At 52.8% G+C, this 24,591-nt stretch overlaps 1 protein-coding gene across 1 annotated transcript in view; it reads left to right on the top strand.

The window, feature by feature from the left end:
• The first annotated feature begins 43 nt into the window (after positions 1-43).
• TBXA2R (thromboxane A2 receptor) overlaps positions 44-24,591 on the top strand; it is a 36,537-nt gene continuing 11,989 nt past the window's right edge. Inside the window, exon 1 of the mRNA XM_006027192.2 lies at positions 44-195. The gene's annotated coding sequence lies outside the window, so the exon portion shown is untranslated. The remainder of the gene's footprint in view (positions 196-24,591) is intronic.

Genomic DNA, 24,591 nt, shown 5'->3' with positions numbered 1-24,591 from the left:
GCAGCCTCTCTCCATCTGTCTCTCCTCCCCTCTGCACAGTCATCTCCTCCACGCCCCCCCACCCCAACACACACAGATGTGCTTCCACCAGCTGGGAGAGAGGTTCTCCGGGCAGCAGCGAGTCAAGCAGGAGCTCCGCTCAGCCCTTCTTTCCTGCATCTCTGGGGATCTGCGTGGGAACAGGCACCACCAGAGGTAGGTGAAAAATGCACCCTTGGGCGACAGGGCTTTAGGCAGAGGGCGGAATGCAAAGTGAAACTTCGAGCCCGAGTCTCAGCCCCTGCTTGTTAACTTCCCCGGACAAGAAGCTGGAAGCAGATGCATGTGAAGACAAAATACCTGGAAACAAAGTCTGCTGGAGGTCAGAGCCTGGGACCCAATGTCCAAGTGCACACACCCCTGGCCTGGAATCCCATTCCCACCAGCTGCAAATCCCTTCCACTTTTCCCTTTTATGGAAGAGTTGATAAGTGGATTTAAAAATTAAATACAAATTCAGCTTCCTCGGGCTCAGTTTCTAGAAATGGGCAGGGAGGAGCTGGTAGAGGCTGGGATGAAATCACTTAAAATGCTCGGGTTTGGGGTCATGGTTTTTTGGCTTGTGACCAGCCCATCTGCTCCCAAATCCTAAGCGTGTGTGTGCATGGGCGTGAACATGTGTTCATGCAGGCAATGTTCAGACTAGCTCGCATGAGCTCGAGTGATCAATGCCCTTCAGCCGATAGGAGAGCTGTAGACAGAGCTGAGCGCTGTTTGTACCTAGACCCAATTTCAAAGTTCGGCACGGTTCTGCTGCGTTTGCCTCTGGCCCTTTTCCCATGGACTCAGAGGGACAAGGGTTGTGAAGACCTTGTGCTTAGGCCATCTTCAGTAGGAAAGCACCAGCTGGCTGCACCTTCCACCCCTCCGGATCCAGCAATGACAGCTTCAGGAAGCGTCTTACTTCCATCCAGCCTAACTGCCCCTTTGCTTAGTGTCAGCTCACAGCCCTGAATTCAAACTAACCCCTGTCTTTCCTCCATACTCTCCCCTTTGAGAGGCTGGCAGGCTGTGCGTATGATCCCATTCACTGTCCTACACCCCCTGTAGCCTTTCCTCCTCCCTCTGCCCCACCAGCTCCGTCATTTTTGCTGCTCCCTTCCCCAGTGCATTTATACTGCCCCGGCCACCACTCCAGCTAAGCCTGTTTATAAAGAGCTGCCAGTTGTTAGAGACTGAAGCTTTCATAAGTGTGCTGATGTCAGTCACAACAGCTGGAAACAACAGGAGGGGTTGCTTGTGCCAACAGATACCGCGAAAGAGCAGAGGCTTTGAAGTGGGTGAGGTACTAGGCTTTGAAGTAGGCAAGATGCTATTGTCATGGGCCCCCAGGCAGTTCCCGGAGAGGATGCAGAAAATGTCTGCAGAGTGGGAGAGCGCTTTAGTTGGTGGCTCACAGGGGCCACTATGTCTGCAGCACATAGCTCAGAGCTGTGTAACAGTTGTAACGTGGCTAACGGCAGGCTGCGTGCTCCTGGGTTAGCACATCCCAGGATAAGCAGCATTTCGCGCAGTCAGGACTGCACATGCTTGTCTCTGGCTGCTTCGGCTGAGTCAGAAACTGAAGCGAGTGCTTCACTGTGTCATGCACAGTGCCCTCCCCCCGGGCCAGCTCAGCTGACCCCAATGGGGCCTTGCACAAGAGGAGGGGAAGGCAGGTAGGCAGCACTGTGGCTTGGTACAAGCTCAGGGGTGAGAGGCCGAAAAGGCAGATAGAGTCAGCTCCTGATGGGGCCAAGCAGCCTGAGCTCTGTGGCTCACGTCCCTCCCCGATCAAACTCTCCTTCCCCAAACTGGGCTGTCTTCTTCCAGGTGTCACCCCTCTCTCTCCCCAGGGCAGGCAGCTCCTGCTGTCATGCAATGCCTCTGGATGTGCCACGCCGGGCTGATGCAGCCAGAGCCCTCGCTGGAGCAGGCTTGCAGCTCATGGCCTCTGACACAGCCAGGCAGCACTCACATCATGTCTGCCTGGGCAAAGGAAAGGACCTGGGCTCCTTCTGTGTTGCTTGGCAATGCGGTGTAGTGTGTGTAGTGTGAGCTAGCACTCCTCAGTGAGGGCCCATCCCTTTGAGCATCCTCTAGGGCCCTCCTGAGTGCCCATGGCCCATTGCCTGCTTGATCAGCAGGGCCTAAACACTCAGGGGTGTGAAGGAGCCACAAGAAATTTCTCTGGGGCTTGGGTAGAAAATGCCCTGGGAGCTGCTTACAGAAAGCTGGTGACATGCTGCACAAAAGCCTGCACAGTGCAGTCATGGCAGTGAGATGAGCAGAACTGAGTCCCAGAGGCTGTGTCCCCTGAGACTGTTTTGCCCTTGAAGCCTCATCCCACAGTGCTGGAACAAAATCATCTTCCCACACTCCCCCATGGCATCACAAGCAATAGGGCTCTCTCCAGCCTTCCTGCTCCCATTGTGCTCACCTGGCAAGGGACAGTAAGGCACTCAAAAGACAGGGAACCCGAGTAGCCAGCAGAAATGCCTCGGAGCATACAGACAACTCAGCACCTCAGTCTAAAAAGTTAATCTAAACTGATCTAAACTGTTGTAGGTGTTCGTGGGTTTCATAGCCTTTAACTTCTGCATCCAGCCCACCTACTTATGGATTGATTGGTCTTTCTGCCTGTCTAGCCACCCACCATTTCTAGGTTCTCATGGTGGCACCCACTGCCACTGTGCCGAGGTGTCTATGAGATTTTATACTAGCAGCACAAGAAGCCAGATCTTATTCCATTAGATGCATGAGTGGAATTAGGTGCCTACGTGCATTTCTGTTCCCCTCCGTTGAAGTCTTGAAAATCCATTAATGCTTCTTCTTGCAACACCCTGGTATCTTCCTCATCAGACTGAGTCACAAACCAGTAGCAAAGAGGAGGATTTGAAGAGTTTTTTGTATGAACAGTTTTTCAGAGACTTGAGCAGGATGGAACAGAACTGCACTGGGGCACCCAAGTGCACTTATGCACCTAACAGGTAGAGTAGGATCTAGCCCCAGGAGGTCACACTCGCCCTATTTACTCCTTTGTCAGTAAAAAAAAAAAGAAGATATTTAGAAAAAGTCCTAGTGGAAGATCACACAGAAGGGCCCCAGAGGATGTTGACTAAACTTGGTAAAGTTTACACTAAGGTTCTGGTATCAGCATATGGAGCGAGGAGTTCATGCCAGCTGCAGTGGTGCCATCAAAATCTACCATGTCTCTTTTTGTCTTTGCCTTAGAAAACACAGAACTTGCTTTACCCAGGTGTCTGCGCATCCACAGCCTGGCAGTGAGATGCCTCCTGGTCCTGCAGGTGCCCTGTGCTCTCCTGCCATTGGATCCATGGAGGTGGAGCTTTATGTCTGTGCCATGGTTTGTGTCATTGCTGCCAGTCCAGAGACAGACACGGCTCTCCCGTTCCTCTTTGATGAGACATTCATTTACCATCTCTGGCAGGTGGAGAAAACAGCCCCATGGGATTGCAGACACTGGAGTAGAAAGTGCTTCTCTGCCACCGATTCCCCGGGTGACCTTGGCTAACTCCCATAGCCTCCGTGGGCCTTAGAGACCGTTATCCTTCCTGTGTCTGTCTAACATAGACTGCCTCTCCCAGTTGGTTTATATAGCTGAGATTAGGGACCCATTTTCCGAGGGCAGTGATTCTCAACCAAAGTGCCGCAGCACCCTGGGGTGCCCTGAGATCCCTTCATGTGTGCTGCAGGGTGCCGAACAATATTAGCACTGTTAGGTTTGTACGTGTGATTCACAAGATAAGCCCAGAGATTTCCAATAGGGATTGATAGTGTAAAATACATCCTGACCTGCGGGGTCTTTACGACTTCTTTGCAACAGAAAAATTGCTCAATTATTTTTCTGTAATTAGATAAACAAGTGAAAGCCGAGAGCTGGCATTCTTGGAGGGGTGCCTCAAGTCTAAAAATGTTGAGAACCACTGTTTTAGGGTCTATGTGAAAACACACGAGAACGGCTATGTGCATGGGGGAGCATACGTATACATCTGCATGCACGGGAGCATACGTGTGCCTGAGTGTGTGCTGGGATGTGTGCATGCATCTGAGCACTTTTGTCTCTACGGAGAGGAAAGGGAGACTTGAGCCTGGTCTGTGCTTCAAGGTTTTCTAGATCAGTTATGGTATGTCGGAGCGTGAGAATGTCACTGCTCTCCCCCCACCGCCCCCAACCAACAGAGCTATAGTCATCCCAGCAGATAAAGGCTTTTTTTCCTGGTGTAGCTGATTATTTGGGAAGCTGGTTAAGAAGCTGGGTGAGCCTGCTAGCCGAGCTCTACGGGCCAATCCTTCCCAGTGCAGAACCTCGCACTGAAGATTTCCATCTCTTCTCCCACTTGCACCCTCTAGCATCATGTGGCATAGGCTGCCCCCAACAAAAGCTTATACCTCTCTGAGCCAGTCATTGCCTAGGTGCCACCCTGCCCTGCCTGCCCCCTAACTCTGTGCTCTAAGCCCAACAAGAGAGTGTGGCAATTCCCTCATTTCCTGCAAGCTCTTCCTAGGGAATCAGGAAGCAGTGAATTCCCATAAGAGCCCCTGCTGGGAGGATAATCAGGAATAATAAACCGGAATTTGCTGAGTGCATGAGGCTTGAGGCAATGGGCAGGGAGGTGGCTTGAGGGATTCCTCCCAGTAGTTACAGAAACTCCCCCTTAGTTTCTGCTTTTTCTATTTTAAACTTTGAAGTAACAAGGGCAGGAGGGACCAGTAAAGAGGAGAAAAAACAGAGCTGGGAAAGTACATTACCAAGTCACAAATCATCATACCCCAAGCCCTAGACATGGGCTGTACTAACCCCCATTAAATCCAGTGCTGCAACTCCTGACGCATGTGCCAACATGAGGAAGGCATGAGTGTGTAGCCAGCGTGCTTGTTTCCCAGGTTGCTAACAGACAGGGATCAGCACAGGATATTTCTTTAAAGAAGAAAAAAGTTTTCTGCTTACTCTTCACCCTGTTTATTTTTGCATTTTTACCAGAATTGGTAATAATGTCACTTCCACTTTAGTTCAAGGCCTGCTTCATGCCGAGGCTCTCAGTGCTCCTTAGAGCTGCTTGTTAAACAATAATCTTTTCTGTTGAAAAAGCCTGGAAACCATTCACTTCGCCCTTAAATCCTCTCTGATGTTCTTTCCATAATATAAGTGCCAAACTAATATTTGACCACACTTTGCTGTATTAAATGCACCTAAATAACTGGAATCGCTAGAAAATGGACATGTTCAGTAAAATTATTTTAAACTGAATTCATAGAAATCCACATAGAAAACAGCAGACTCAGATTAGATTTAGATTTGATCACATCACATCAGCAGTGGACTGGAGACCCATGTTTGGAGGGGTGCTGGTCACCCTGATCTACGAAGAAGCCCCCCCCCAGAGAAGCAAGACGACAAACAAGGAGGCGTCTATAGGGTGTGAGAATGGAGTAGGAGCAGCTTCCTCCAGGTGGTTTTTTGAATTTCAAGTTGGAGGTTAATTTGGTTTCAGAGCTGCAGATGCTGCAAAACTGTTTGCCTGAGATTGGAGGCTGGTTTGGTTTAAATATAGCAGCAACCATAGTTAAGGTGGAGAACCACTTTCTGTTTAAAATGTGACTCTCCTAAGCACTCCACAACTCACAGGCTTACTTGGTTTGCTCAGAAATATGGTCTGTCTTAAGGCAGTGAGCGATAAGCTTAATGCCCCAACTGTGGAGATATCTGAGCAAGGGGAACCCAATATATTGTGCCCCTTCACAAAACACCTTTCCTTAAACTTGCAGCTTCTAGTCACTCCTTTTGATCAAAACACTTCTTGGTTTGAGCCCAGAATGACTTAAATCAGTAGATACTTACCCCAGCTAATGCAGGGAACCCACTGCCCCTTGCCAGAAGCAAAACTAAAAGTAGCACTAAAAATGTTGGCTCCCTAAAGGCAGGAACCTAATGCCCAAGAGCTGTTGGACCTGTACTGCACCCTAGGCTTGTTCCAATCCAGCCCATGGTCAGGGAGAGCAGGAAGGAAGGCATCTTAATGCAGTCTGCAGGCTAGGGGAAGACCTAGCTGAAATAGGTGGAGAGCTTAATTCAGTGTTCAGGTTGGGTTACTCAACCAAACCAGTGTGCGGCCATCAAATAAGCTGCTGCCTGTGATGTATATCGGGGAACAATATGCCAGTGTCTTTGAAGAGGCTAATATCTTAATAGTGGGTGGAGGGAGCTACTAGTTGGAGGGGGCAGAGCTAGAGTCACGAGCTTCTCTCGCCTGCTGGTACGTTACTGGAACCAGGTTTATTGTTAGGCTAGAGACCACATCCTCTCGCTGCTCCTACAGCAACTGCCCACCCTTGCCATTTCAGAGCTGGAGTGTAGGGCTGTGCAAAGCTGCGGATAATCTCCAAATCTGAATCATGATTTGGAGGTTGAATCTATGAATCCGAATTGAGTCGCTGGAAGCTTTAGGCTTTCCAAATCGATTCGGAGCTTCCGAATTGCTTCAGAAAAGATTCAGAGCCAATTCGGCCATAGAGTACAATTCGGCTCCTATCTCCTCTACAGCTGGCAGGTGTCGTGGCTGCAGCAGGGGCCACCATCCCTGCAGCTTTCACCCCGCAGCGCCTTGACACACCCAGTGTCACCCATGTCACGAGTTTTGCTTGTTTGCAGCTTGAGGTGCAGTTTCCCCCAAATCCCTGCACTTATCTCCTTGAAATTTGGCAGCTTCATGGCCTCACCAGGGGCTACCACCCCTGCAGTTTTCACCCCCCCTGCAGTGTAACACATACACCCGACATGAGTTTTGCTTTCAAGAAGTTGGGGTGCAGTTTCTCCAGAACCCCTGCACCGATCTTCTTGAAACTTGGTCAACTTCATGCTCTAAGCAGAGACTACCATCTATGCATGGTTCATCCAAATCAGACAAAAAACAACAAAGTTATAGATATTTCATTGATTCCCCATTATACCCTATGGCCGGATCTCTGAGGCAGCTCCGAAACTTCGGAGCCACTTTGGCCGAATCGAAGCAGAAACCCGGTCCGGAGGTCTGGATCAGATCCCTGGCATCTGAAGCTGGATTGAATAGCTGCCTACTTGAACAGGCCTACTGGACTATGTCCTCATGCCACTAGGTGAAAATGCCCAGGAGCGGAGAGGAATGCTTGGGGGTCACACGGTGGGGTCTCACCCTAGCACTGCCTAACAGCGCTCCTGCATGGGACCCAAGTCTGCTGCATAAGCACCGAGGCCTCCAAGAAACCTGTCTTCCCATTTAGGAAGATAAGGATAGTCACAGCTGGGCCTGAGCCTGTGTGGAGGAGATAACACAGCCCCACTCTGACCGCTGAATGCCAGGAAACAATGCGAGGTACATGCCCAGGCAGCCTGAGCTTTACACAAATGAGGGCTTGTCTCTTGAATACAAAGGATACAGGGAGAAAAGAGTTAGGCTCTTCAAAGTGGCACTTGAGGAAGGCACAGTACTCAGCAGCTGGGAGGGAATCTGTCTGCCTTTTGACTGGGGCAGACTGAGGCAGGCAGGCAGATGCTCCGCTGGCAGCAGGCGTGGGGAGCTTGGGCCGAGTGAGGGTTTGCAGTGGTAAGCAAGCATCCTGGCTTTCACTCCGTCCTTGCATGTCATTCAAGGGTTGGACGTGTAGAAAGAAGCTGCTGCTTCGCTTAGTGGAAGGAACGAGCGGTAACAGCAGTCGAACAGCTCGGACTCAAACGGGTTTAGCTTAACATGGAAAAAGGACGCCAAAGCTAGGACCTCTTCAGCTGGGAGCCAGAGCACTCATCTCACAGCAGAAGAGCTAGGGCTTTATTTGAGTGCAGCTGTCAGCACAGCACCATGTAAGGCAGCAAGAGGCTGTCCCCAGCCAGGAGAGTCTAGTGGCAGTGGGGCAGGGAAGTTTGGCCTGGTGATAGGACCAGCTGACTGGGCAGGCAGACAGCTGGTGATGGAGCGGCTGAAAAAACCTCTTGGAGATTTCTTCACCACGTGTGATGTTTGGTGGGGAGCATGAGACACAGGAGTTGGGGCTGGGAAGAGTTGGGACACTGGTACCAGGGATGTGAGGAGATGTAGGAGTGTCATGGGCACACGGTTCAGATTGCAAGGTAGAAGGCCTAGGCTGAGGGCTATGGTGGGCCCTTGGAGAGCCTCCAGTTTCACACACCCGAGGGAACTCGAGGGCCTTGGAGTGTGACTGAGAAGACAGCGTGCAGAAGAGGCTCTCCCACCTGCTTGTGAGGCCCCTGGGTCCATTTTGGAGAAGAGGGAGCCAGTGCAGAAAGGGCAGCTCCACCTTAATCAAGATGGAACCGGACTGCTGGCACGTCAAAGAAGTTGGAGGAATGTCTAAACTAAGATTTGGGGAGAGGCCAGCAGGAGCTGAGGAGCTCCTGCTTTGGGCAGAAATGACTTAATACAAGAGGATGCAAGTTACAGCTGAATGAGAACATGGCATGAAGGCTGGGCAGGTCATTGGGTGTCTACCCTATGCTCCCAAACCACTTCATGCATTTTCCATTCAAGGCTTTTGATTCAATATCCCATGATATCCTTGTGGGAAAACTGGAAGATTGTGGGCTCGGTTGCTCGGCAGTTCAGCGGGTGGGAAACTGGCTACAGGGTAGGACCCAGAGAGTTGCAGTGAATGGATCTGTGTCATCTCGGCGCAAAGTGGCCAGTGGTGTCCCTCAGGGGTCCGTGCTTGGACTGGTGCTTTTCAACATCTTTATCAATGATTCAGATGGGGGAGTGAAAAGCTCACTGGCCAAGTTCACGGACGACACAAACTCTGGGACGGCCGCTTCAGGCTTAATAAACAGGAAAAACTCCTTCACATTCAGGGTGTCTAGACTGTGGAATAAACTCCCTCCAGAGATGGTGCAGTCACCTACCCTGGAGGTTTTCAAGAGGAGACTAGACAGTCACCTTGCTGGGGTCACCTAACCCTAGTTGTCTTTCTGCCTGGAGTGGGGGGCTGGACCCAATGATCTGCAAGATCCCTTCCAGCCCCTGACAGTCTACGAATCAAATGCATTTAATCCAATAACTATTCATAGAAGCCATGGGAAGCACGGGACAGAGCCCAGAGCTCTCCCTTCCCCATGGGAATGCTGCCCTAGACCCATGACTTGTGCACTCCTTTCCGCTCACAGCCTGTGTTTCATCAAGAAGGATGGAGCATGCTCCCAGGCTTATGTAGCCCAAATTTCAACTCCCCACCTGCACATAGGTTATGTGATGCAACAGGATTTAGCTTGGGGGGGAAAACTATTTTTAAGCACTTCAAGCAACTGCTTCTTGGAGCAGGTAGTGTAGAGGCACCCAGGAGGCCAAGGCAGACACATAAGCCGATACAGCAAGCGACAGCAGTGCAGCCCCAAGGAACAAGAGTCAAGTTCACCAGCAGGGGTAGGGAGGATTCCTGTAGGCAACCCACTGACAGTGACCTTTAGGAAGGGACTTCGAGGGTGCATCCAGAAGGCCTGAGAACTGAGATTGTGTTTCAGCTCCTGGCCCCCAACCCCAGAACAGCACAGCCTGAGCAGACCTGATAGCACTGAGCAACGAGGAGACCAGGCTAGGGAAATATCTGGTGCTGCTTGAGCCAAGCAGAAACCCTTGGAAATGGGGATATCAGGTCTGTGTAGAGCCAAATATTGGAATAAAAGGAAGGACCAAGTGGAGTTCAAAGAGCAGATGAACAGAGAATCTCTACTCTTGCACTTTTGAAGATACTGAGTAACAAGAGACATGCAAGAGGACTGATGAACCTGCTGGAACAGCAGTGATTAAGCGAGGTGAGAGGTAGCGAGGAACAACACAGTCTCCTTGCCTCAGTCTCCTTTACTGAGATGCTCCTACCCCAGGCCTGCCCCCGCCAGCGTCCACACTGCTGCTGCAGAAGCAAGTGCAGCAGTGGACAGAGCCACCCGAGGCAGCTCTGCACTAGCTGGATGGAGCGCTGGCAGCAGTCTAGTCACAGCAAGCTGAGCCCGGTGATGAGATGCCAGAGGCAGATCCAGCAGGGGTGCATGGCACAGCTGCACCCTCCACTTCAGTCAATGCTGAGAGAGCAGCTGTCAGGGACTTTTTTTTTTTTTTTTTTTTTTCAGTCTGTACAGCAAGTGCTCGTCCCAGGGGTGGTTGTGATGCTCCTAGCGTCTGCTGAGCCCTCGTCAGCCTGGCTCCCTTGGGGCACTTTCCCACCACACCTTGATGTTATTAATTTTGAAGGAAAGGGAGGCTGACCTAGGGCTTCCCATGCCTGACCTCTCTCTCATGACTACAGGTGTCCATGGTCACTGCCTTAAGGACTAGTTATGTAGTTCCAGCCTCCCCTATACATCACTCCCATGCCTTACAGATATTATCCATCAGAGTCCTCTTGGGCTGCGGCCTCCCCGTCCAGACATGTCACTCACCTCGGCTACTCCCCAGTGCATTTTCTAGGCTCGTCTGCATCTCCCAGGCACTTCACTTCTTGGAACGACACCCGGACACAGCCGTCCCACCTGTTCTCCCCACCAGGCACTTTGCCTACACAAGCTACTCCTGGGCACTGCATCCCACCCTAGCAGGCACCAGCTTCAGGCCCTTGGCTCTGATCCCGAGGCTGCTTTGTCCCAACCCGTGGGTGACTGTGCCCTACCTTTGTCTTTCTCCAAGCTACAGACTTACCTACCCCTATTCCCAGGTCTAGTTCTTCTAAGGCTTGCCTCCTATCGGCTTACATGCCCCTGTTCTCATGCCTGCCCTGTTCCCGGGCTCCATACTGCTTACCCCAGCTTAGCTGCTGTTGTAGTAGGAGCTCCTCTCTTTTTGGTTTTTGGAGTTAGACTCTCCAACCAGCTTAGGCTGTGGGCTTATATGCTGCAAGCCCAACTCCCTTTTGGTCAGGTGACTTTCTAATTGGCCCCTGCCACACCTGCAGGCTGCTTCTCCCTTAGCCTTTCCTCTTCAAGTGACAGGTGCACCAAGAGCCCTGTCACTCCTGGAAGGCAGGCAGGCAGGAAATAGGATCCTCCTGCCCTCCCCCAGTGGCACATCCTTCCCTCACCCTTTCCCCTCTCCCCCCAGCAAGGATCAGGGGCCTCCACAGCTCCACTGGGCTCAGCCAGGGACAGCAACAGCAGTCAGCAGGTTCCTCCTCCCTGTCTAGTCCCCCTGGTACCCTGTGCCAGTCCAGGAATATGAACAGGGAATATGCACAGGGAAAAGGAACCCTCCCGATGCTGCCGCCAGCTCGTTCTGGCTCCACATGTGCCTGGCTGGAGCAGGGCAAGGAGCAGCTCTGGAGCCTCCCCCAGTCCGCTGGAAACAGGAGCAGCGGCTGGCAGGTGCCTCCTTCCTGCCTAGTCCCCGTGGTGTTCCCTGCCAGCCTACAAACAGCTTGGGGGGAAGCTGGGAGCAGGGGATCAGCCACCCCTGCAGCGCCCTCTTTACAAACTCCTGTAAATGGGATACACCCAGGGAAGCTGCTGCAGCTGAACTGCTACTGGTGCCCGCGGCCACATGGTTCAAACTGCGTCAGGGCAGCATCGATATAGCCGCAAACAAACATGCACAGAGGTAGTGACTGGAGTGTGGCTGGAGCAAGCTGATCATTTAAAATGTAACGAGTGGCCGGGCCTAAATGGTTCCCCCCAAGAGACCATTACACACTCCAGTATGAAATTGCTGAGCTGCCAACAAAATTGCTTATTAAAACAGCGGCCGCTCTAGAGGATTATAGGGATGAAATCTTGTACTTTCTGTTTAATAAAGGCTTTTGTTATGATCCGGGGAGTTATAAACCAATAAACCCTATGTCTGCGCTAATAGGGTCAGGCCAGGATGCATTATACCATCACATCTGCCCGGAGCAGGGGCAGCGCCAGCCTCTTCCCAGTGGGGGGCTGACATGGGCTAGACAGAAAATTGGGGGGATTGTGCTATATGTCTTCTGGCCAAACATACTTTTTTTTTTTTAACATTATCCACTTAAACATGTGTTTTATCTATGTTATCCACAGAAGTTGAATACAAATATATACTGTATGCAAACAGATCAGGCTGGGCTGGGCTGGGGGTGCCACACCTCTGCGGGCAACAGGTGGGAGTGGGGCAGGCTCAGCTGTGCAGGGTGAGCGGCAGCAGCCCTGGGGAGGAGGCGGGGGGGGCTTGGACAGGGGTGGTGCTGGGAGCAGTAGATTTTAGGGAAAACTTCTTCATGAGGAAGGTAGTAAAGCACTGGAACAGGTTATCCAGAGAGGTGGTGGAGTCTCCGTCCTTGGATGTTTTTAAAGCCTAGCTAGACAAAGTCTTGCCTGGGATGATGTAGTTGGGGCTGGTCCTCCTTTGAGCAGGGGTTGGACCAGATGTGACCTCCCGAGGTCCCTTCCAGCCCTCATTGTCTATGATTCTATCATTCTTCTGGTTTTAATCTACTAAGAGACTAAGCAGTTCTGAATCAGAAAGTGGCTGAGAGACAGAATGCAACATGAGATTAAATGTTCAATTTTTCCAATGGCCAAAGTTAACAGGAGATGGCTCCAGATTCTGTCCTCGGTCTAATGGGGGGAGCAGTGAGATAACAGGACTTACAGATAACAGTTTTTCAGGTTAGTCAGCCGCAGAAAGGAATGAGAGGATGCTCCGGGAGACACAGGCAACTGCCATGGTAACAAATGAAATTCTATGTGAAGAAATGCAAAATAGGGCACAGTGAAGAGAAAAACCTAAACTATGAGCTAAGCTTCTAGGCATTCAATGTAGCGATGTCAAGCCATGAAAGGGATCCATGCATCACTGTAGACAGGTCAGGTTCGACCCTTGTTCAATGCAAAGCTGCAGTTGTAAGCCAACATAGTTGTAGGAGGCACGAGGAACAGGCTGAAGAATGATCCACAGCCCAGTCTGATGTCTTTATAGAAATCAGTGATGCAGCCTCACGTGGCTGAAGTGTGCAGGGCTGTCATCACAGCTCACCAAGGGGGAGAGAGGGCAGCGAGTGTGATGGCAGGGCCTTCCTTTCCTCTGAGGAGAGACCAAAGAGACTGGGCTTGTTACTTGAGTGATGGGATGAATCAGAAAGCTCTCAGCAAAACCACATCCGTTTAGAGAGGGGAGACTGGGGCTTCTGTCCATCTGGCTTCCCAATGCAGGAGCGAGGGGGTGTTTGGTGAAGCAAAAAGGTGAGGGAGAGAAAGCTGATAGAAAGAAATGCTCTCCCGTGCAAGGAAGCCACCAAGGGCAAGAACTCAGCAAGATTTATAGAGGGCCTGGACAGTGGCACAGGGTAGCAAGACTCTCCCCATTACTGCAGATACTGACACCATTTCTTGGGGAGGGCCATAAAGCCTGTGGTCACAGGGCCACTTGTCTCACTGCCTCCTACAGAGGGGCTTGTGCCCCTTTCTCAGACGCCTCTGGTTCTGGATGCTGTCAGGGTGGGATTTGGGGCTCAGCTCTGCTCTGGCGTGGTAATTCCTCCCTTTCTCCGGCTGGGCAGCGTGTGCAGGGCCTGGCTTTGTCGGTCTAGCCCTTTCTAGCACTGTCCAATCCACTTCAGTGCTTGGACGAGCAGGTCCTCAGTGAGAAAGACCTTTTGTGGGAGCGGGCCGGGCAGGGACAGGGCAGCAGATTTTCCGGACTGCTCTCTGGCCACAGTACAAGGGCTGCGGGAGGTGCTTTCCCAGGCCGGAGCAGCTGTTGGCATCCAGAAAGAAAACAATGAATTCCTCACATTCAGGCAGAGGATAAGGAGACCCTGTGCCCATTCTGGCTGGGACGGGACATGGAGCCCTGACCCACTGCAGAGAGGGAGTGGGATGAGCCTTTCAGAGGGTTCCCAGGGACACCCAAGGGACCCAGCTTGGATTAGCTCTTTCTCCAAGACCCTCAGAGGAGGGAGGGCCAGGGCAGGAGCTTTGGGCCCCGTGCGCTGGTTCCAGCCCTTCTCTGATTTACTGGGAAAAGCCTTGCTCTGGCAGGAGCAGGACAGCTCTGCTGATCGCCACCCCTCGGCCCAGCCAAGTGAATTCCTTTGCCGTGAATAGGGATGGGGCCGAGGATGTCACAGGAATCTCGGTGTGTAAGTCACTGATAGGGTCTGTATTTGCAGCCCGCCTCGGCCCTGCCAGCAATCAGATTCCAGCCGCCCGAGTGGGCAGTCGATGCATTCCTGAGCCCACCAGCAGTGATGACCACTTGTGACAGATCTCCCCCTTTTTTGGGTGAGGTCCCAGCCCCCGCAGCCCACATGCTAGTGTAATGTATGCATAGCATCCCTGCAACACATCAGACCACAGCCCCGTGTCCTCCCTTGGGCTCTCCAGCATGTTTCCTGAGCAGAAGCTCTCTGCTCTCCCTGCACAGGCACAGAGCCCTGTGTAGCCCAATTGCCTAAGGCCCCCAGCACCAGGACTAACCCTCTAAGACATCCCATGAGTGCAAACAGGCTCTCCCCAAACTCCAGTTGTGTGCAACGCCCTGGGCTGTGGTTTCAGGAGCCCATAGAGAAAGCGCAGAACCCCGACTCTGCCCGGGGATCTGGCAGGGGAAACACCATGTATCTGGGCCTGTGAAGGCAGTTTTGCTCAAGCCCTCCTGGGGATAACTGTTGTTCTGGTGTGGTTTAGTAACTGCCGAGATGTTGAGGCTTAAAGCCCATTTTATGGCAAGGGGAGGCTCCTCCCTAGCTTGCTCCTGCAGCCATATGTCTGAGGGCAGGCGAAACTTGGGGGCATCCGAGCCCCAAGCCGGCCTACACCTAGGATGCCCACCAAAAGACTTTGGAAATATCTGAAGCCCCTGGTGGGGATGGAGGATGTTTGCTGGTTGTAGGGCCGCTTATGGTTCTGGACTGACTCATGGATTTGGACTTGATTTGGCTTGGAACATGAAAAATATCTTTTAAAAAAAATCTGGAAACAGCCACTCTTTTCTTTGCAGGAAAACACAAGAGAGCAGAGTGATAAAACAACGTGGACACTGAACACAATGCCCCTCCATCCAACCTGCCCTTCCCATAGGAGTCCCTAGGAGCCTACCTGGGTTTAGATAGGCAGGGCTCCCCTGGCTTCATGTGTCTCGTGCAGCAGCTCCCCTCACCCTGCAATTGCCCCCAGGGCAGATTAGCTCCTGCTTTTGTGTAACCTCCCAGTTCCCGCTGTCATGAGACCTCTGCTCTGCCTTGTGGCATGGCCAAAGTCTCCCAACAGGTGAGATGTTACCTCTTCCCCCTGTTTCCAACCTGAAAGTCTGGGTAACTCCAGGTAGCAGCCACTTCTTTGGTGTGTCTTCACTGTAGTGTTACTCCAGGCTGCACTAGCCCTGCTCCAGAGCCTCTTTCCAGGCTGGAGGGAGGAGTAAACCCTGACTAGCCCCCATGGCTGAGAGTGTAGCTGGAGCTTAGGTGTCACTTGGCCAGGCTAGCAGTTCCCGTGCAGTGCAGAGACATGCAGGGGACTGAATGTGAGTGAGGTTTGCCCTCCCCATCTGTCCTGCAGGGGTACTTTCTTGTTGGCTGCTTCCCATCTTCTGCACTGCTTTCACTCCCACATTTGCACTTCCACAGCAGTTGAACAGAGCTGCTACCCAAGGACTGCCCCAATCCTGACAAGTGCTGACCCCAGCCTGCTGGCGGTGCAGTGGTACAATCCTGGTGGGATCTGTCATGTACAAACTGATTTGTTTGGGGTTCTGGCCAGAAGAGACAGGGGAGCAGAGGAGCTGGCTGGGGATGCCCTGAGGGCCTTGACCTTTTGCAGCCTTATTGATGGAGCTCTGCTGCCAAATCAAATGCTGCTGGCTCTTCCCTTCAGAACGGGCCTGGGAATAATGAGCAATCCCAGGGGCAGGTATTTCCATGAGGACTGTTCCCCAGCACTGTCAAGTAGGCCTGTGCGAGTAGGCAGCTATTCAATTCGGCTTCGGATCCAGCCGCTTCAGATGCCAGTGATCCAATTCAGAGATCCAGATTGGTTTCCTGCTTTGATTTGGCTGAATCAGCTCTGAAGCTTCAGAGCCGTTCGGAGATCTGGCCATAGGGTATAATGGGGAATCAATGAAATATCTATAACTTAGTTGTCTGATTTGGATGAAACTTGCAGGAATGGTAGCCTCTTCTGAGTGCATGAAGCCTGCCAAGTCTCAAGGAGATAGATAGAGGGGTTTCTGGGAAACTGCACCTCAAATTCTTGAAAGTAAAACTCATGTCACGTGTGTGTTAAGCCACAGCAGGATCAAAACTGCAGGAATGGTAGCTCCCAGTGAGGCCACAAAGTCTGCCAAGTTTCAAGGAGATAGGTGCAGGGGTTTAGGGGGAAATGCACCTCAAGCTGCTGACAGGCAAAACTCGTGACACAGATGACCCCGTGTGTGTTAAGGTGCAGTAGAGTGAAAACTGCAGGGGTGGTAGCCCTTGCTGAGGCCATGAAGCGTGCAAGTTTCAAGGAGAGAGGTGCAGGGGTTTCTGGGGAACTGCACCTCTGGACTTTTACTTGCGCTGCTACATCCCCCTTCACCACCCCACCCCTCTCCTCCAGCCTTTCTCTCACCCCACGATGCCTCCATTTTCATTTTCAATGACTGGCTTTCTTGCCAGCATTGCATGCCAGGCCAGCCTCTGGCAGCTTTACTATTCCTTCCATCCAGGACCTGTGGTTTTAGGCACAGCGGGGTGAAAACTGCAGGCCTGCTAGCCCCTGCTGAGGCCATGACGCCTGCCAGCTGTCGAGGAGATGGGTGCAGGGGGGTTCTGGGGCCCTGCACCTCTAGCTGCTCACAGGCAAAACTCATGCCATGGGTGCTTGTGCAGCTGACTGTCTCTGTCTTGGGGCAGTTGATTGTCTGTATCGATTATTTCCTCTCCTTAGCCTGTGGTTTTGTGGGTGTTAATCCTGGTTAACTTGTTACATTAGCTAGCTACTGTGTATTGAGCTGGTCCCTGAGTGAATCACGATTGATTGGTAATTGGTAACACAGTAGCTTAGCAGCCAGGCCTGCAGTAATTCCCCCCTCCCCCCACACGCCCCAAGACAGTCAGTCCCACAAGCACCCATGGCACGAGTTTTACCTGTCAGCAGCTAGGGGTGCAGGGCCCCAGAAGCCCTGCACCGATCTCCTCAACAGCTGGCAGGCTTCGTGGCTGCAGCAGGGGCCACCATCCCTGCAGCTGTCACCCTGCTACGCCTTAACACACACAGTGTCACCCATATCACAAGTTTTGCTTGTCCGCAGCTTGAGGTGTGGTTTCCCCCAAACCCCTGCACCTATTTCCTTGAAACTTGGCAGGCTTTGTGGCCTCAGCAGGGGCTACCACCCCTGCAGTTTTGATTTCACTGTGGTGTAACACACATGTGACATATGTTTTGCTTTCAGGACTTTGAGGTACAGTTTCCCAGAAACCCCTGCACCTATCACCTTGAGTCGTGATATAGCTCATGCTCTCTGCAGGGGGTACCATCCCTGCAAGTTTCATCGAAATCAGCCAAAAGACAACAAACTTATAGATTTTTCATTGATTCCCCATTATACTCTATAGCCGAATCACCAAACAGGCTCCGAATCTTTTCTGAATCAATTTGGAAAGCCTAAAGCTTCCAGAGATTTGATTCAGATTCATAGATTCAGCCTCTGAATCATCTCCTAATCCAAATCATGATCCAAAGCTTTGCACAGCCCTACCGCCAAGGCAGCAGACAGCACCCCCTGCTAACACACTCACAGTCTGGCCCAGCTGGCACCTGGGCACACATAGCACCACTATGGATGCAGTCACACCACCCTGGCCTGAGCAGAGCGTGGCAGTCGGGCTGCTCCACCAGAGCTGGGTCTGCTGGGCTAATGCAGCAGAGCTGACAGGCCCTTTGCCCAGGGGGCTGCTCTCACATTTAACCCACTGAAGCTGCTGCCCCTGATAGTCCCAGCTGGAGGCGGTGAGACAGTAGACAGGTGGGACACACCTCCCAGTTGAAGGGGAGCAAGCAGTGTGCACCTAGCCTCCTAGGGCCCTGTCCTTGTCTCCCTATTAGGTGCTTGGACATGATCCTTTTCCACCCTGTCCCAGTCCCTGAGAACCAGTTAACCCAAGAGGTGGGTGGGAACTCCTCCTGCTCACTGCCTTTGGCTCTTGTGTTGCAAAAGTAGCTGTGTTAATGGTTTTTCAGGGGCTGGAGCAGGATGCTCTGGGATCACACTTAGGCTCCTAACAGGTGGGATAGGATCGGGCCTTTCGAGCATGCACAGATCCCCAAATCATTGCTGGTACAGAGGAGTCACCATGCTCTGCTTGCCACATGCCACTGCTTCAGGCTCCCCTGCATTAGCAGGAGACATCTCCCTTGCCCCTGGGTGGAGCTTGCAGCACTTCTCAAGCTTCCTTCCACAAGCAGGGCTCAAAACACTGCACAGGTTGGCCCCTCTGCCCCTCCCCAAGCCTGTTTCATTATTTCTCATGTACAGATGAGGAAACTGAGGTTTACCACAGGTTGTGCAGCAAGTTGGGGGGAGGACAGGACTGGGACCCAGGCATCCTGATGACCTTACAGCCTTGTGCCTGCCCCATTAGCACACAGCATAGTTCCCACGTTACCTCAGCAGATGGAAGGATTATTTACTGTCGCTGCTGCTGTAATTAAGATTTTGTGGTGCACTGTGAGGCAGGCTGACGTGTTTCTTATCTGCTGGAGGTAGGAGGAAGCGCCTCATGATGCTTGGTGGTTGTCATCAGACACATGTTGTATGGGTGTTCAGGTGCAGTGAAGCAGCATCCCCCATCCTGGAGTGTCCCATAGGGGATGTCCTTCAGCACCAGCCTTGATTCTTCTCAAACTGGGGCTTTGTTTGTAGCCAGTGTGATGGTGTATCTATCTATAGCTACTGCAGGTTATGAATGCTCATAGCTGGGGCAGCCATACTTAGAATTCATCTAGAGCTTTACACAGCAAGGCACTGAGCAACCAGCATCTCATGGTGGGATTATGGTGACAGCATCCAGATCCAGAGGTGTGTGGTTCAGCCCCCTGGGGAAGAAGGGGAAGAAGGGAGAGTGTTTCCAGAGGGGATGGCAAGTTACCTTTGAGAGCAGAAAATCAGCCCTCACTTCCACCAGAACCGTAGGCCGCCGCCGCTTCAACAGCCAGCCTGACTCTGGAGGTGAAGGGGTGACCTCTCATGCGACTATTGTTGCAACTCCTCAAGGAAACAAGAATACAAACAGTGGCGAGCTTTTGCACTTGTCTCATGGAAAAAGCCAGGCTGTCCCACAGCCCACCAGCTGAATCACTTCTGCGATTGCTTCCAAAGTGTTTGCGCTCCTGGCAGACCGAGAACTGAGCTCTTTCTCTCTCTTCCTTGTGAGCCCCTTTTTGGCATCAGCATTTGGAGTGGGGAGTGAGAGGAGGGCCACATGGCTGCTTTCCTGTGGTTGAGAAAGGCAGATTGAACCAACCGCAGCTCTGAAAGCAGAAGTAGCTAAATAGGCTGATTTGTGGATGCACTTGCAAAGAGAGGACCAGGCGAGATGAGAACAGGGCAAGCAGACTGAAACTTGGCAGGCTTTGTGGCCTCACCAGGGACCACCACCCCAGCAGTTTTCACCCCCCTGTGTTGTAACATATAGACATGACATGGGTTTTGCTTTTAAGAATTTGGGGTGCGGGTCCCCCAAACCCCTGCGCCAATCTCCTTGAAACCTGGCAGGCTTCATGCTCTCAGCAGAGGCTGCCCTCCCTGCAGGTTTCATCTAAATCAGACAAAAAACAACAAAGTTATAGATATTTCATTGATTCCCCATTATACCCTATGGCCGGATCTCCGAAGTGGCTCCGAAGCTTAGCTGAAGCTCAGAACTGCTTCAGAAAGCCTAAAGAAGCCAGCACTTCGATCCGGACATGCTGCTTCGGACGCTGGCTCAAATCACAAGCTGATTTTTCCAGGAAATTCAAAGGCACCAAAACGAGCTGAAATCAAGGGATCAAATTAGTTGGACAGAAACTGGCTGACAGCCTCGCAGCCCTGATAGGAGCTGGGGTGCTCAGGGCCTTGTTACACCTTATACCATAAGCCATGCAAATGTTTAGTGCCTGGCAGGAGCAGGGAGCCGGTCCTACCCCTGCTCACCAAGCCTCTAGGGGCAAGTCACAGCTGTGCAGGTGAAGGACGGTCAGAGATGGTTTTTCACCTTAAGGTGCGACTGCTCCACTAAGTCAATTAACACTCATGCGATTTACAGCATAAGGTATAAAAAAAGGCCTTCAGCTTGAGAGGAAAAGTTGTGTGGAGTGGCCACATCTTAATGGAACAGGAGCAAGGTTACGCGGATTAGAGATAATCCTGTCCTGGAGTAGCGTAACTTTAAACCAAATAACAAGTGTTTTAAGCCACTTAAAGGTGTTAACATGCTGCCAATCCAGGGGTTAATTATTAGGTTATTTAGGTTAGATATTAGGAAATATTTAAATTAGATATTAGGAAAAATTTTCTCACGAGGAGGGTAGGGAAGCACTGGAGCAGGTTACCCAGGGAGGTGGTGGAATCCCCATCTTCAGGGTTTTTTAAGACCCGGCTAGACAAAACCTTGGCTGAGATGATATAGTTGGGGATGGTCCTGCTTTGAGCAGAGGGTTGGACTAAATGACCTCCTGAGGTCCCTTCCAACCCTCATTTTTAGAGATGCACTGATACATCGGTTCGATATCAGATTGGCATAGATATAAAGACAATTTACTGTATCAGAAATCAGCCTGATGTGGCCAATAATTTGGCCGATAACTGCCTGTGCATGGATGCAGCCGTAGCGCAGCACGTAGGTGGTGAGGAGCACAGCCCGGCAGCTTGGGGAGCTGCGTGTGGCTGGTAAGACTGTTGTGGTGGAAGGGGAGGGAGGGGGTGTAGCGGGGGGGGGGGGGGGGGGGGGGGGGAGGCCCTTGCCACTGCGTGCAACCTGGGAGGGCACAGGGGGGAGCCATGTGCCCCCAAATCTGCACAGGGCGGGGCGGACTGGGCTGCAGCTGTGGGCTGGGGCTGAGGCGACACCAAGCTCTTCCTGGCACGTGGGTGGGGGGCCTTGGGCTGGGGCTGCGCTTGGAGCTGGAGTCAGTGGCACTGGGAGGGTGGGTTGGGGAGGTTACGGCAAATTTTGGGGTGGCTGCAGCCCCCCCATATAGCCCCTCTCTCAGCGCTGCTGCTACCCACCCAAGTGCAGAGCAGCCCAGCTCCCTGCCAAGAAGAGCCCTGTGCCACCCTGGCCCCAGCCCACAGCGGCAGCCCACCCTGCCCCATGCAGATCCAGGGGCATGCACCCTGCATCCCCTCCCGGGGTGTGTGCAGTGGTGGGAGCCGCGCTCCCCTATGCCCCCGGATGAGTCACGACTCTGTCCCGCGGAGATCCAGGGGCACATGCTCCCCCCCCACCTTCCCCGGGGTGTGCGCAGCAGCAGGAGCCACCCTTCCCCCCCATCCATGCACCCCCCCATATGAGCCATGGCTCCATCCCGTTCCCTGTCTGAGCTGGGCAGCTTCAGCCCCAGCTCCAGCCCCACTACCATCCTCCTCGTGGGGGCCTTGATCTGCCCCCCCCATGCCCCTTCCTTCCCCACTCCCCTTCCACCACAACAGACTTACCAGCTGCATGCAGCTCTTCAAGCTGTCGGGCTGCGTATCGGAAATTGGATTGGTATCAGACGATATGCCTCCTTAAAAATCAGCTATTGGTATTGGCCCCCAAAATCTCTGTCAGTGCACCCCTACCCATTTTCTATGATTCTACGATTAAGAGCTCTGGAAGCTACCTAAATTGACCATGTAACAAGGCCCTCAGCTAAGCAGAGGGGAGAGCTCCAGGGGCATTCCAGGGTAAGAACACAGAGTGCTTGGGGAAATAGGCAGGGCACTCACTGCCGGTTCCCTGACCTTACGCGGCCTTGGGAGGCTCATGGAGATCTGGTGAGCTGTTAGTGTTTAGCAAGGGCTTGAAGAGCTCTGAAATCAGAAGCAGGATGGATGTGTGGATTTAGACCAGTAGAAGAGAAGTATGAGACCCAACAAGGGAGCACCCATGCACACTACTGAGATTGGCAGTGGCTACTGCTGGCTGGCATGTTGGGGCTGGGCTGCTATGCAGGGCTCCAGGCAGGCTGTAAGTGGATCCCTGTGCAGTGGTATGAACAGCCTCCTGCCCCTGCCCACAGGGCTGCTGCCCTCGTTGTCCCCTGGAGACAGGATTATGTAAGGAGAATGATGCTCAGGCGCCTGGCCTAATGGAAGTGGGAGATACTTCAGCACTGAGGCAGCATCTTAAATAATCCCAGCCTGATATAAACAGAGCGGAGCTATTAGTGAGAGAGGCCGGGTTTAAACAGACTTCACCCTTAAGCCAGGAAAAGCCGGGCGGCATACTTGCTTCCGCCAGTGCATGCACCAGATGAGCTGCGAGCGCAGGGCCAGGGCTCTGGAGGGAACCGTATTCCAGGGGAAACAGCCCCAGGCAAAAGCAGGTCCCGCCCTGGACGAGGATGGTGGGAGAGCAGCCGTGACAGTTACAGCAGTGGGGCCGGGCTGGGATTTCTGGACAAAATGCCTTCCCTGTAGAAAATGCTGGAAACTTTTGGTGGGAATGACCCTTGTTTTGTGCGAATGACTCGGTTTTGATGACATCTGCATTGAGGAATTGTCCTCAGCTGTGGGGTGGGGCTTTCCAGTTCTGGAGGCAGACCCGGCTGGATGGGGGTGCTGACCTCAGAGGGGAGAGACCCTGGCTTATATCCCTGCTTTAATGAAGAGGTCATTCTTCATACAATCTGGAGTCGCTTTAACAGGAGAACCCCTCCCCCTGAACCCAACTAAGGCAGTAGCCTAGTGGACAGGGCAATACCCTGGTGCTTAAAAGGCCCAGAGTGCAATCCTTAGGCTGGATGGAACAGAGCAGGGCGGGTGGGGTCCCAAGTGTCTCACAGCCCAACAGCCAGAGGGACCATTCTGTCAGAGGTGACCAGTTTCACATCTTCACAAGGTCGTGGCTTCATCTGCATTCACAACAGGAAATTAATTTCCTTCCTGCAGAGTTTCACAGGGTGGTAAACCCTTCCCCAGCCTGCCCTCTGCAGAGATGGAGGGGCTTGTGGACTGGCTTCTTTGCGTGGGCTTTACACAAAATCATAGAAAATGAGGAATGGAAGGAGCCTCAGGAGGTCATATCTAGTCCAACCCCCTGCTCAAAGCAGGACCAGCCCCAACTAGATCATCCCAGCCAAGGCTTTGTCTAGCCGGGTCTTAAAAACCTCCAAGGATGGAGAGTCCACAGCTTCTCTGGGTAACCTGTTCCAGTGCTTTACTACCCTCCTCATGAGAGTTTTTCCTAATATCTAACCTAAACTTCCCTTGCTGCAACCTCAGCTTATGGCTTTAGTGCAGGTTTCAGGGTGAGCAGCCCTTCCCTTGCTCTGTTCCTCCCAGGGCTTCACGACACTTTGCTGAGAGAACATGATCCTCGCAGGAGAGAGGGGGAAGCTGAGGCACAGAGAGGGGCTGTGACTGTCCCGGGCTCACACCTGAGCTCATGGTGACTGCAGGGCTTGTCTCCTGCTGCAGGAGGCAAGGTGCGGTCCTGGAGCGCTGGCTGTGGGGGATCTTGGAGCTCTTCTAGAGTTGCTGTGGAGTTTGGGGATGGAGCAGGGGCAGCCAAGTCATGGCTCAGCCCTAGAAGGTGCTTTAAGGACTGAGTTTAGTGCCAGGCTGGGAGAGCTTGCAGTGTCCTCGGGCACTGCCAGCACAGGGTACTGGTAGGGAGAGTGCAAAAGCAGTGCAGTTCGCCGCTTCTGGGGGATGCGCTTGGCTTCCAGCTGGGATTCCTGGCATTCCCCAGCTGTGAGCCTGGTGAACATGTCCACATCAAAGCCTCTGTCTCAACCAATTAAGAGCAGTGTCCCAGGCCCTGGTTCTGGGAGCCCTGCCAGGCAGCTGAGTTCCAGACGGGGTGGCTGGCGAATCGGAGCTGTGTCAATTGGGTGCTGCATTTTACCCACAAGACAGTTTGGTGCTTGCTTACTAATGGACCTGGTCTGTATCCTGTGCTACGTGCCTGTGGCTCCTGTGGAAAATACACCCGGGCACTGCGGGCTCGTGGGCTGATCCCATCCGTCTCCCAGGTCTCTTGCCAGCAGGCAGCCGTGTGTGTGTGTGTATCTATATCTATATATAATAAAAGGTTTAGTTTGTCTGTCTGTCTGTCTGTCTGTAACACTTCTAACCAACTGTGCATGTGCTGCCGAGAGAGCAGGTGGCGATTGACTGGGCGGCCCCAGCTGCGTGGGCCCAAGTTTGCACCACTGCCAGGGAAGTTCAGTGGCAGGGAATACGCCCTGGCCACCCGAGCAGCAGGGCTTTCCCCCACCTCCCTGCCCAAGGGTGAAGTGGGGGGATCATGGTGGCAGTGCCCTCCCGCTGCCTGGGCCAGATGCCCCCAGAACAGCCGACAGGGAGGGGGAGGCGGTGGGCAGGGAGGGGAGCAGGGAGGCAGGCGGACACAGGCCAGGCGCACCCAGAGTGGCGGGGGGAGTGGGGTCAGACCTGAA

The sequence above is a fragment of the Alligator sinensis genome, unplaced genomic scaffold (assembly GCF_000455745.1).
Source record: "Alligator sinensis unplaced genomic scaffold, ASM45574v1 scaffold103_1, whole genome shotgun sequence".
Classification (NCBI taxonomy): domain Eukaryota; kingdom Metazoa; phylum Chordata; order Crocodylia; family Alligatoridae; genus Alligator; species Alligator sinensis.
Note: the sequence above shows the minus strand (reverse complement) of the source record. Positions and strands in the feature narration are given on the sequence as shown.